The sequence below is a fragment of the Coregonus clupeaformis genome, chromosome 12 (assembly GCF_020615455.1).
Source record: "Coregonus clupeaformis isolate EN_2021a chromosome 12, ASM2061545v1, whole genome shotgun sequence".
NCBI classification, from domain to species: domain Eukaryota; kingdom Metazoa; phylum Chordata; class Actinopteri; order Salmoniformes; family Salmonidae; genus Coregonus; species Coregonus clupeaformis.
In genome coordinates, this window is record NC_059203.1 from 14,726,688 (window position 1) to 14,739,236 (window position 12,549).

General features: G+C 45.7%; 1 long non-coding RNA gene across 2 annotated transcripts; it reads right to left on the reverse strand.

Moving 5' to 3' along the window:
* Positions 1-297: 297 nt before the first annotated feature.
* LOC123492082 lies at positions 298-2,124 on the reverse strand. 2 transcript variants are annotated; one of them, XR_006661615.1, is made up of 3 exons: positions 1,619-2,124; positions 1,122-1,578; positions 298-408 (listed from the first exon to the last, which is right to left on the reverse strand). It is a non-coding gene; the product is annotated as an uncharacterized LOC123492082 (long non-coding RNA). The 2 variants fall into 2 exon arrangements; XR_006661616.1 differs by lacking the exon at positions 298-408 and adding an exon at positions 899-937.
* Between the last annotated feature and the right edge of the window lie 10,425 nt (positions 2,125-12,549).

Genomic DNA, 12,549 nt, shown 5'->3' on the forward strand with positions numbered 1-12,549 from the left:
TATGATTTTTAAGTAATGAATTTGCATTTTATTGCATGACATAAGTATTTGATCACCTACCAACCAGTAAGAATTCCGGCTCTCACAGACCTGTTAGTTTTTCTTTAAGAAGCCCTCCTGTTCTCCACTCATTACCTGTATTAACTGCACCTGTTTGAACTCGTTACCTGTATAAAAGACACCTGTCCACACACTCAATCAAACAGACTCCAACCTCTCCACAATGGCCAAGACCAGAGAGCTGTGTAAGGACATCAGGGATAAAATTGTAGACCTGCACAAGGCTGGGATGGGCTACAGGACAATAGGCAAGCAGCTTGGTGAGAAGGCAACAACTGTTGGCGCAATTATTAGAAAATGGTTCATAAAGTAGTTGAGTGTTGTTAGACAGTGTAGATCACACCAGACCTGGGTAGTTCGGAGAGTACGACCCTGCCTTACACAGGAAGCGGCACAGGTCCTAATCCAGGCACTTGTCATCTCCCGTCTGGATTACTGCAACTCGCTGTTGGCTGGGCTCCCTGCCTGTGCCATTAAACCCCTACAACTCATCCAGAATGCCGCAGCCCGTCTGGTGTTCAACCTTCCCAAGTTCTCTCACGTCACCCCCCTCCTCCGCACACTCCACTGGCTTCCAGTTGAAGCTCGCATCCGTTACAAGACCATGGTGCTTGCCTATGGAGCAGTGAGGGGAACGGCACCTCCGTACCTTCAGGCTCTGATCAGTCCCTACACCCAAACGAGGGCATTGCGTTCATCCACCTCTGGCCTGCTGGCTCCTCTACCTCTGCTGAAGCATAGTTCCCGCTCAGCCCAGTCAAAACTGTTCGCTGCTCTGGCACCCCAATGGTGGAACAAGCTCCCTCACGACGCCAGGACAGCGGAGTCACTCACCACCTTCCGGAGACATTTGAAACCCCACCTCTTTAAGGAATACCTGGGATAGGATAAAGTAAAAAATAAATAAATAAATAAATAAATAAAAACAATTGTAAAGTGGTTATCCCACTGGCTATAGGGTGAATGCACCAATTTGTAAGTCGCTCTGGATAAGAGCGTCTGCTAAATGACTTAAATGTAAATGTAAATGTAGTTGTTAGACAGTGTAGATCACACCAGACCTGGGTAGTTGAGTGTTGTTAGTGTAGATCACACCAGACCTGGGTAGTTGAGTGTTGTTAGACAGTGTAGATCACACCAGACCTGGGTAGTTGAGTGTTGTTAGACAGTGTAGATCACACCAGACCTGGGTAGTTGAGTGTTGTTAGACAGTGTAGATCACACCAGACCTGGGTAGTTGAGTGTTGTTAGTGTAGATCACACCAGACCTGGGTAGTTGAGTGTTGTTAGTGTAGATCACACCAGACCTGGGTAGTTGAGTGTTGTTAGTGTAGATCACACCAGACCTGGGTAGTTGAGTGTTGTTAGACAGTGTAGATCACACCAGACCTGGGTAGTTGAGTGTTGTTAGACAGTGTAGATCACACCAGACCTGGGTAGTTGAGTGTTGTTAGACAGTGTAGATCACACCAGACCTGGGTAGTTGAGTGTTGTTAGACAGTGTAGATCACACCAGACCTGGGTAGTTGAGTGTTGTTAGCTGTAGATCACACCAGACCTGGGTAGTTGAGTGTTGTTAGACAGTGTAGATCACACCAGACCTGGGTAGTTGAGTGTTGTTAGACAGTGTAGATCACACCAGACCTGGGTAGTTGAGTGTTGTTAGACAGTGTAGATCACACCAGACCTGGGTAGTTGAGTGTTGTTAGTGTAGATCACACCAGACCTGGGTAGTTGAGTGTTGTTAGACAGTGTAGATCACACCAGACCTGGGTAGTTGAGTGTTGTTAGACAGTGTAGATCACACCAGACCTGGGTAGTTGAGTGTTGTTAGACAGTGTAGATCACACCAGACCTGGGTAGTTGAGTGTTGTTAGTGTTGATCACACCAGACCTGGGTTCAAGTATTATTTGAAATCCTTCAAATACTCTGAGCGTTTGCGCTAGTCTGCCTGGAGTGTCAGATGGGCGGGGTTTGCAGTTTTGGGACCATTCTATTGGCCCCTTAACATTTACATTTTAGTAATTTAGCAGACGCTCTTATCCAGAGAGACTAACAGGAGCAATTAGGGTTAAGTGCCTTGCTCAAGGGCACATCGACAGATCTTTCACTTCGTCGGCTCTGGGATTCAAACCAGCGTCCTTTCGGTTACTGGCCCAACGTTCTTAACCGCTAGCCTACCTGCCTGGAAAGCTCAATTAACCCCAGATAAAGCATTTGAAATTATTTTGAATAGTATTTGAACCCAGGTCTAAGCGCAATGCTGTTGATATTGTTGTAAATTGTTGCAAATATTTGTAATTGGTGCTGCTGTTGTTTTTAATTGCGTTGAGTGTAAAGTGGCAGTCTTCCCAACCTGCATTCTCTCTGGCAAAGAGGACCACAATGGGAATACGCTTTATAGCTTTCACCATTTACCCACCTTTTATGTTGTCACCTACTACTTTTAATTATCTAATGAATTAATTCAATCAATCAATCATTCACACACCAAGACACCACACCCGTCTCCAGTGTGTCCTTCTGGACAGGTGCAGGTCCTCTCCCCAGGTAACGTCTTGGTGCAGTTGGCAACCTGGGCGCAGCTGCCATTCCCAGTGGTTGATCTCTACGGGACATTAGTTAACATTCAGCACATCACGTGATCAGATCAACTATACCACTGTACAGTATATCCAATGTACTGTCAGTGAATGATATGTTTTGAATCAAATCAAGGGCTGGATTCAATCCGTATCGCTGCAGTATCACAGAAGATATATATATATATATACATACACATACATATATACACTACCAGTCAAACGTTTGGACACGCCTACTCATTCAAGGGTTTTTCTTTATTTAAAATGTTTTACATTGTAGAATAACAGTGAAGACATCAAAACTATGAAATAACACATATGGAATCATGTAGTAACCAAAAAAGTGTTAAACAAATCAAAATATACACTGCTCAAAAAAATAAAGGGAACACTTAAACAATACAATATAACTCCAAGTCAATCACACTTCTGTGAAATCAAACTGTCCACTTAGGAAGCAACACTGATTGACAATACATTTCACATGCTGTTGTGCAAATGGTATAGACAACAGGTGGAAATTATAGGCAATTAGCAAGACACCCCCAATAAAGGACTGGTTTTGAAGGTGGTGACCACAGACCACTTCTCAGTTCCTATGCTTCCTGGCTGATGTTTTGGTCACTTTTGAATGCTGGCGGTGCTTTCACTCTAGTGGTAGCATGAGACGGAGTCTACAACCCACACAAGTGGCTCAGGTAGTGCAGCTCATCCAGGATGGCACATCAATGCGAGCTGTGGCAAGAAGGTTTGCTGTGTCTGTCAGCGTAGTGTCCAGAGCATGGAGGCGCTACCAGGAGACAGGCCAGTACATCAGGAGACGTGGAGGAGGCCGTAGGAGGGCAACAACCCAGCAGCAGGACTGCTACCTCCGCCTTTGTGCAAGGAGGAGCAGGAGGAGCACTGCTAGAGCCCTGCAAAATGACCTCCAGCAGGCCACAAATGTGCATGTGTCTGCTCAAACGGTCAGAAACAGACTCGATGAGGGTGGTATGAGGGCCCGAAGTCCACAGGTGGGGGTTGTGCTTACAGCCCAACACACCGTGCAGGACGTTTGGCATTTGCCAGAGAACACCAAGATTGGCAAATTCGCCACTGGCACCCTGTGCTCTTCACAGATGAAAGCAGGTTCACACTGAGCACGTGACAGACGTGACAGAGTCTGGAGACGCCGTGGAGAACGTTCTGCTGCCTGCAACATCCTCCAGCATGACCGGTTTGGCGGTGGGTCAGTCATGGTGTGGGGTGGTATTTCTTTGGGGGGCCGCACAGCCCTCCATGTGCTCGCCAGAGGTAGCCTGACTGCCATTAGGTACCGAGATGAGATCCTCAGACCCCTTGTGAGACCATATGCTGGTGCGGTTGGCCCTGGGTTCCTCCTAATGCAAGACAATGCTAGACCTCATGTGGCTGGAGTGTGTCAGCAGTTCCTGCAAGAGGAAGGCATTGATGCTATGGACTGGCCTGCCCGTTCCCCAGACCTGAATCCAATTGAGCACATCTGGGACATCATGTCTCGCTCCATCCACCAACGCCACGTTGCACCACAGACTGTCCAGGAGTTGGTGGATGCTTTAGTCCAGGTCTGGGAGGAGATCCCTCAGGAGACCATCTGCCACCTCATCAGGAGCATGCCCAGGCGTTGTAGGGAGGTCATACAGGCACGTGGAGGCCACACACACTACTGAGCCTCATTTTCACTTGTTTTAAGGACGTTACATCAAAGTTGGATCAGCCTGTAGTGTGGTTTTCCACTTTAATTTTGAGGGTGACTCCAAATCCAGACCTCCATGGGTTGATAAATTTGATTTCCATTGATAATATGTGTGATTTTGTTGTCAGCACATTCAACTATGTAAAGAAAAAAGTATTTAATAAGATTATTTCATTCATTCAGATCTAGGATGTGTTATTTTAGTGTTCCCTTTATTTTTTTGAGCAGTGTATTTTATATTTGAGATTCTTCAAATAGCCACCCTTTGCCTTGATGACAGCTTTGCACACTCTTGGCATTCTCTCAACCAGCTTCATGAGGTAGTCACCTGGAATGCATTTCAATTAACAGTTGTGGCTTCATAAAAGGTAGGGGGGTATACAGAAGATAGCCCTATTTGGTAAAAGACCAAGTCGATATTATGTCAAGAACAGCTCAAATAAGCAAAGAGAAATGACAGTCCATCATTACTTCAAGAGATGAAGATCAGTCAAGAAAATGTCAAGAACTTTGAAAGTTTCTTCAAGTGCAGTCGCAAAAACCATCAAGCGCTATGATGAAACTGGCTCTCATGAGGACCGCCACAGGAATGGAAGACCCAGAGTTACCTCTGATGCAGACGATAAGTTCATTAGAGTTACCAGCCTCAGAAATTGCAGCCCAAATAAATGCTTCACAGAGTTCAAGTAACAGACACATCTCAACATCAACTGTTCAGAGGAGACTGTGTGAATCAGGCCTTCATGGTCGAATTGCTGCAAAGAAACCACTACTAAAGGTGGAGGAGGTGTTATGGTGTGGGGGTGCTTTGCTGGTGACACTGTCTGTGATTTATTTACAATTCAAGGCACACTTAACCAGCATGGCTACCACAGCATTCTGCAGCGATACGCCATCCCATCTGGTTTGGGCTTAGTGGGACTTTCATTTGTTTTTCAACAGGACAATGACCCAACACACCTCCAGGCTGTGTAAGGGCTATTTTACCAAGAAGGAGAGTGATGGAGTGCTGCATCAGATGACCTGGCCTCCACAATCCCCCGACCTCAACCCAATTGAGATGGTTTGGGATGAGTCGGATGGCAGAGTGAAGGAAAAGCAGCCAACAAGTGCTCAGCATATGTGGGAACTCCTTCAAGACTGTTGGAAAAGCATTCCAGGTGAAGCTGGTTGAGAGAATGCCAAGAGTGTGCAAAGCTGTCATCAAGGCAAAGGGTGGCTATTTGAAGAAACACTTTTTTGGTTACTACATGATTCCATATGTGTTATTTCATAGTTTTGATGTCTTCACTATTATTCTACAAATGTAGAAAATAGTAAAAATAAAGAAAATCCCTTGAATGAGTAGGTGTGTCTAAACGTTTGACTTTGACTGTATATATATATACACATCAAGATGAATTAGCTAAATGATCCTTGGTATGACCTTCTTAAAACAATTCCATATAGCTTAGACAGGGCTTAGACTGTAATGGGTTAAGATCATTGTTTCTAACACCTTTATTCATGTATATCGTTTTTTAAATATATATATATATATAAAACAGCAGCAGCGAAAACATTACCATGCGCAAGGCTAAAATCGCAATCCCTTTAAGTCCCCTACGACAGACACCATAGAGTTGGATAGAGGCCTTGACAAAAACCCTGTTTTAGCATGGGCAGCACCATGAAGTAGTCGACTGGCTGGGACCTCCTATGGGCTAAGGAAGGATCACATAATTCCATTCAGGTCAGCAGGAGGGATCAGCCAATGAATTATACTCCTGAGCAAACGTTACATAACTGCAGGTAGGAGTAAATCACCAGCCTTGGCTTTAAAGCGTAACTTTACTCAAAATCCAGCCTGTTCAGATAGCATACTCCAGCTTGCAAATGGTTTACCAACTGCCAATGAACTCATTAGAGAAGAAGAAATGGACTACTTTAAAATTAAGATATCCCTCAATGGCGCTGACCGTTGCCGTTACAGAAGCCATCACAGCTAAGATGCAAAGATGTCTCCTCTATCCAACTCCATGACAGAAACCAGACAATGGAACCGTGTCGGTGGTGTTGCAGTGAAGCGGTCTGTTTGTGAAACAGGATGTTTGGGCAGCAGACAAGGACGTTCTGCGGTGTTGCGTTTTAACGTGTTCTACTGACGATGGTTCTTGTTCCTGGCCGAGTAAAGTGCACGTTCCTTCCTGATGACTGAAGGCTGCTATGTCCCAAACAGCATCCTATTCCCTTTATAGTGCACTATTTTTGACCAGGGGCCATATTGCTCTAGGGAATAGGGTGCCATTAGGGATTCACCCCTGGTCAAAAGTAGTGCACTATGTAGGGAATAGGGTGTCTCTGATAGGGCTCTGGTTAAAAGTAGTGCACTATGTAGGGAATAGGGTGTCTCTGATAGGGCTCTGGTTAAAAGCCCCGTGTAGCTCAGTTGGTAGAGCATGGCGCTTGCAACGCAAGGGGTTGTGGGTTCGTTTCCCACGGGGGGCCAGTATGAAAAATGTATGCACTCACTAACTGTAAGTCGCTCTGGATAAGAGCGTCTGCTAAATTACTAAAATGTAAAATGGAGCATATCCATCTGGGACGTAGCCTGAACGGAATGAGGATGAACATAACATTATGGAAACGTGAAAGAGTGGTTTGGTTACCTATTGGTATAACCTTCCTAATCAACCTTGATCTTAGATCAACGAAAACAAACATGCATCCCAAATAGCACAATATTCCATTTATAGTGCGCTGCTTTTCCTGGTCAAAAGTTGTGTACTAAACTGAGTGTACAAAACATTAAGAACACCTGCTCTTTCCATGACATAGACTGACCAGGTGAATCCAGGTGAAAGCTATGATCCCTTATTGATGTCACTTGTTAAATCCACTTCAATCAGTGTAGATGAAGGGGAGGAGACAGGTTAAATAAGGATCTTTAAGCCTTGAGACAATTGAGACATGGATTGTGTATGTGTGCCATTCAGAGGGTGAATGGCCAAGACAAAACATTTACATTGCCTTCAGAAAGTATTCATACCCCTTGACTTTTTCCACATTTTGTTGTGTTACAACCTGAATTTTTAATGGATTAAATTGAGATTTTGTGTCACTGGCCTACACACAATACCACATAATGTCAACGTTTTTAGAAATGTTTACAAATTAATTAAAAATGAAAAGCTGAAATGTCTTCAGTCAATAAGTATTCAACCCCTTTGTTATGGCAAGCCTAAATAAGTTCAGGAGTAAAAATGTGCTTAACAAGTCACAATAAGTTGCATGGACTCATTCCGTGTTCAATAATAGTAGTTATTTACGTTTACATTTTAGTCATTTAGCAGACGCTCTTATCCAGAGCGACTTACAGTTAGTGAGTGCATACATTTTCCATACTATCATGATTTTTGAATGAATACCTCTGTACCCCACACATACAATTATCTGTAAGGTCCCTCCAGTCGAGCAGTGCATTTCAAACAGATTCAACCTCAAAGACCAGGGAGGTTTTCCAATGCCTCGCAAAGAAGGGCACATATTGGAAAATGGGTCAAAAAAAAAAAAAAAAAAACTGACATTGAATATCCCTTTGAGCATGGTGAAGTTAGTGATTTCACCATGAGGCCAATGTTGACTTTAAAACAGTTACAGAGTTTAATGGCTGTGACAGGAGAAAACTGAGGATGGATCAACAACATTGTAGTTACTCCACAGTACTAACCTAATTGACAGAGTGAAAAGAAGGAAGCCTGTACAGAATACAAATATTCCAAAACATGCATCCTGTTTGCAACAAGGCACTAAAGTAATACTGCAAAAAATGTAGCAAAGCAATTAACTTTTCGTCCTGAATACAAAGTATTATGTTTGGGGCAAATCCAATACAACACATTACTGAGTACCACTGCATCATGTTATGGGTATGCTTGTAATCGTTAAGGACAGGGACATTTTTCAGGATAAAAAAAGAAACTAAATGGAGCTAAGCACAGGCCAAATCCTAGAGGAAAACCTGGTTCAGTCTGCTTTCCACCAGACACTGGGAGATGAATTCACCTTTCAGCAGGACAATAACCTAAAACACAAGGCCAAATCTACACTGGAGTTGCTTACCAAGACAGTGAATGTTCCTGAGTGGCTGAGTTACAGTTTTGACTTAAATCTGCTTGAAAATCTACGGCAAGATCTGAAAATGGTTGTCTAGCATTGATCATCAACCAGTTGGACAGAGATTGAAACATTCTGAAAAGAATAATGGGCAAATATTGCACAATCCAGGTGTGGAAAGCTCTTAGAGACTTACCCAGAAAGACTCACAGCTGTAATCGCTGCCAAGGGTGCTTCTATACTCGGCGGTGTAAATACTTATGTAAATGAAATATTTCTGTATTTCATTTTGATAAAATCTGCTAAAATTTCAAAAAACATATTTTCACTTTGACATTATAGGGTATTGTGTAAAAATTATATTTAATCCATTTTGTAACACAACAAAATGTGGAATAAGTTAAGGGGTATGAATATGTAAGTGCCTTTGAATGGTGTATGGTAGTAGGTGCCAGGCGCACCGGTTTGTGTCAAGAACTGCAACGCTGCTGGGTTTTTCACGCTCAACAGTTTCCCGTGTGTATCAATAATGGTCTACCACCCAAAGGACATCCAGCCAACTTGACACAACTGTGGGAAGCATTGGAGTCAACATGGACCAGCATCCCTGTGGAACGCTTTTGACACCTTGCAGAGTCCATGGCCTGACAAATTGAGGCTGTTCTGAGGACAAGGGGGGGGGGGGGTGCAACTCAATATTAAGAAGGTGTTCTTAATGTTTTGTCCACTCAGTGTATGGGGATGAAAGGAAAACAGAAGGTAAACAAATGTAAAAAATGACCAGCAATAATAATACTTTCATAAAAACAACAAAAACAGAGAATATTATTTTTCATCAATATAAAATAATATTTAAGATCGGTATCATTCAATAATAAATGTCCTTCAGCGACTACGGGGGCTATGGGTTGGGGGGGTATGGGTTGGGGGAGGAGCTATGGGTTGGGGGAGGGGCTATGGGTTGGGGGAGGGGCTATGGGTTGGGGCATGAGCTATGGGTTGGGGGAGGAGCTATGGGTTGGGGCATGAGCTATGGGTTGGGGGAGGAGCTATGGGTTGGGGGAGGAGCTATGGGTTGGGGCATGAGCTATGGGTTGGGGGAGGAGCTATGGGTTGGGGGAGGAGCTATGGGTTGGGGCATGAGCTATGGGTTGGGGGAGGAGCTATGGGTTGGGGAGGAGCTATGGGTTGGGGAGGAGCTATGGGTTGGGGAGGAGCTATGGGTTGGGAGAGGAGCTATGGGTTGGGGCATGAGCTATAGGTTGGGGGAGGAGCTATGTGTTGGGGAGGAGCTATGGGTTGGGGGAGGAGCTATGTGTTGGGGGAGGAGCTATGTACAAAGATAACAAATAAATATCACACTGGTGTGGACTCTACAAATACCCAGGATGCATTTAGATTATAAACAATAAGAAACATCACATAACTTCCTTTGAGGAGGAAGAGGGGAGGAAGAGGGGAAGAAGAGGATTCTTTGGGGGTTTTGATTCCCTGTTTGTTTTTTAAATTAGGAGCACCAGTGGGCCTCGAAAAATTAAGGATTATAGCTTTAATATCTAAAATATTTTTCATTGTGCTCCTAAATTTCTTTGTGTGCGCCAAAATGTTTCAACTTAGGTGCACACATGCTCATTGTAAAAAAGGTCAGTGTAGAGCCCTGCTTTAAAACCTCCTAGAAGAAGACCCAGTCAGTCAGCCAGTGAGTTCAACCGGCAGAAGAACCAGTCAGCCAGTTAGTTCTACCGGCAGAAGAACCAGTCAGCCAGTTAGTTCTACCGGCAGAAGAACCAGTCAGCCAGTTAGTTCTACCGGCAGAAGAACCAGTCAGCCAGTTAGTTCTACCGGCAGAAGAACCAGTCAGCCAGTTAGTTCTACAGGCAGAAGAACCAGTTAGGCAGAATACCCAGTCAGTCAGCCAGTGAGTTCAACAGGCAGAAGAACCAGTCAGCCAGTGAGTTCTACCGGCAGAAGAACCAGTCAGCCAGTGAGTTCTACCGGCAGAAGAACCAGTCAGCCAGTGAGTTCTACCGGCCGAAGAACCAGTCAGCCAGTGAGTTCTACCGGCAGAAGAACCAGTCAGCCAGTGAGTTCTACCGGCAGAAGAACCAGTCAGCCAGTTAGTTCTACAGGCAGAAGAACCAGTTAGGCAGAATACCCAGTCAGTCAGCCAGTCAGTTCTACCGGCAGAAGAACCAGTCAGCCAGTGAGTTCTACCGGCAGAAGAACCAGTCAGCCAGTGAGTTCTACCGGCAGAAGAACCAGTCAGCCAGTGAGTTCTACCGGCAGAAGAACCAGTCAGCCAGTGAGTTCTACCGGCAGAAGAACCAGTCAGCCAGTGAGTTCTACCGGCAGAAGAACCAGTCAGCCAGTGAGTTCTACCGGCAGAAGAACCAGTCAGCCAGTGAGTTCTACCGGCAGAAGAACCAGTCAGCCAGTGAGTTCTACCGGCAGAAGAACCAGTCAGCCAGTGAGTTATACAGGCAGAAGAACCAGTCAGCCAGTGAGTTCTACCGGCAGAAAAACCAGTCAGTCAGCCAGTGAGTTCTACCGGCAGAAGAACCAGTCAGCCAGTGAGTTCTACCGGCAGAAAAACCAGTCAGCCAGTGAGTTCTACCGGCAGAAGAACCAGTCAGCCAGTGAGTTCTACCGGCAGAAGAACCAGTCAGCCAGTGAGTTCTACAGGCAGAAGAACCAGTCAGCCAGTGAGTTCTACCGGCAGAAGAACCAGTCAGCCAGTGAGTTCTACCGGCAGAAGAACCAGTCAGCCAGTGAGTTATACAGGCAGAAGAACCAGTCAGCCAGTGAGTTCTACCGGCAGAAAAACCAGTCAGTCAGCCAGTGAGTTCTACCGGCAGAAGAACCAGTCAGCCAGTGAGTTCTACCGGCAGAAGAACCAGTCAGCCAGTGAGTTCTACCGGCAGAAGAACCAGTCAGCCAGTGAGTTCTACAGGCAGAAGAACCAGTCAGCCAGTGAGTTCTACCGGCAGAAGAACCAGTCAGCCAGTGAGTTCTACAGGCAGAAGAACCAGTCAGCCAGTGATTTCTACAGGCAGAAGAACCAGTCAGCCAGTGAGTTCTACGGGCAGAAGAACCAGTCAGCCAGTGAGTTCTACAGGCAGAAGAACCAGTCAGCCAGTGAGTTCTACCGGCAGAAGAACCAGTCAGCCAGTGAGTTCTACGGGCAGAAGAACCAGTCAGCCAGTGAGTTCTACAGGCAGAAGAACCAGTCAGCCAGTGAGTTCTACCGGCAGAAGAACCAGTCAGCCAGTGAGTTCTACCGGCAGAAGAACCAGTCAGCCAGTGAGTTCTACCGGCAGAAGAACCAGTCAGCCAGTGAGTTCTACCGGCAGAAGAACCAGTCAGCCAGTGAGTTCTACCGGCAGAAGAACCAGTCAGCCAGTGAGTTCTACCGGCAGAAGAACCAGTCAGCCAGTGAGTTCTACCGGCAGAAGAACCAGTCAGCCAGTGAGTTCTACCGGCAGAAGAACCAGTCAGCCAGTGAGTTCTACCGGCAGAAGAACCAGTCAGCCAGTGAGTTCTACCGGCAGAAGAACCAGTCAGCCAGTGAGTTCTACCGGCAGAAGAACCAGTCAGCCAGTGAGTTCTACCGGCAGAAAAACCAGTCAGTCAGCCAGTGAGTTCTACCGGCAGAAGAACCAGTCAGCCAGTGAGTTCTACCGGCAGAAAAACCAGTCAGCCAGTGAGTTCTACCGGCAGAAGAACCAGTCAGCCAGTGAGTTCTACCGGCAGAAGAACCAGTCAGCCAGTGAGTTCTACAGGCAGAAGAACCAGTCAGCCAGTGAGTTCTACCGGCAGAAGAACCAGTCAGCCAGTGAGTTCTACCGGCAGAAGAACCAGTCAGCCAGTGAGTTATACAGGCAGAAGAACCAGTCAGCCAGTGAGTTCTACCGGCAGAAAAACCAGTCAGTCAGCCAGTGAGTTCTACCGGCAGAAGAACCAGTCAGCCAGTGAGTTCTACCGGCAGAAGAACCAGTCAGCCAGTGAGTTCTACCGGCAGAAGAACCAGTCAGCCAGTGAGTTCTACAGGCAGAAGAACCAGTCAGCCAGTGAGTTCTACAGGCAGAAGAACCAGT